Source organism: Sorex fumeus, unplaced genomic scaffold (genome assembly GCF_029834395.1).
Source record: "Sorex fumeus unplaced genomic scaffold, SorFum_2.1 ptg000103l, whole genome shotgun sequence".
In the NCBI taxonomy this organism is placed as follows: domain Eukaryota; kingdom Metazoa; phylum Chordata; class Mammalia; order Eulipotyphla; family Soricidae; genus Sorex; species Sorex fumeus.
Window position 1 is genome coordinate 1,209,973 of NW_026606160.1, and position 1,321 is coordinate 1,211,293.

The following is a 1,321-nucleotide window of genomic DNA, read 5'->3' on the forward strand; positions in this document are numbered from 1 at the left end:
GGAGTTTATCAAATGAAGAAAATAGGCGAAATAAAACACAGAAGTCTTATTAGTAAAATCATGTTTATAAAGGTACTATCAGTAACATTCAACTGGAAGTATGTTTCTCAAAGGGAAAATATTTCTGGAGGAAAAAATAAATTACAGAGCACACTTATACATTCATTAGGAATCAATCTTTCTTTCCCTTTCCCTTTTTCTGACTTCTCCTTCAGTCTCTCTCTCTCTCTCTCTATCTCTCTCTCTCTCTCTCTCCCCACCCCCAGCCTCTTTTCCTCTCCCTTTCCTTTCCTTTGCCTTCTGTCTCCTGGTTATTACGAGTGACATATTCCATTCAATGACAGCAAAAAGAATTCTACTCTTTCTGGTCAATGGAGAGGCTTTTCCATAAAACATAGCAAACACTTCAGCAGTGTGGGTAACTTGCTTTGGTTTGAAGCATGCTAAATTATTCTGTATCTTGGACAATGACATAATGCCATTAATGTGTGTGCCTGTGTCTATGAGATACTATTGTAACACTGTAACACTGTCCTGCCATTGTTCATCAATTTGCTCCAGTGGGCCCAGTAACGTCTCCATTTTGAGACTTGTTATGAGACACTACATAAATTCTTAATTTTACGAACTGAGAAGAGCAGTAATGATATTTTTCAATGAAAGCTATGTTTAGGCAACTCAGTGATTAAAAAATAAAATAAACAAATTGTTAGCTTGATATCCTTTATCTTTATTTTACAGTATTAAGTTGATATATAACTCTTTTGTACAATGCATTTATGAAATTTAAACCCATGCTCTCATTTACAGAGAAGCTCAAATGATCTGTCGGAAGATATAATGGTTTCTTGGTAACAGGTTTGATAGTGAAAGAATTTTCAGAGTGCTAAATTAATGATTAATATATTAACTATTCCATGCTTTTCTATTCAGATTTTTCCTTTAATGCATCAAATGGTCAATATAAACTGAACATTTAACATAAAAAAAAAAGAAAGGACGAGTCAGGAGTATTTGGAGCCTGGCCCTTTAAGACTCTGACCGGAAGTGTCGGTGACGTCACGGAGCCCCGCCTTTCCCTGGGGTCTTTGGGGCGGCAGGATCTCCCGCCAGGCACCGGAGTCGTCGGAGCGTGAGCAGTCGGGGAGGGGCGGGAAGGGGCGACCAGGCGGACTAGGGGGTCCCGCCCAGTTCCTCCTCAGCTGCCTGAGAGAGCCGCTCCTCAGAGCCTCCTCCTCCGCAGGCTCGCTCTGGGCACCCTGAGCCTCCGCGGTCTCCGCCTTGTGAGCGGGGGTCGCTCTGTGCCGAGCGGGCGGTGGCC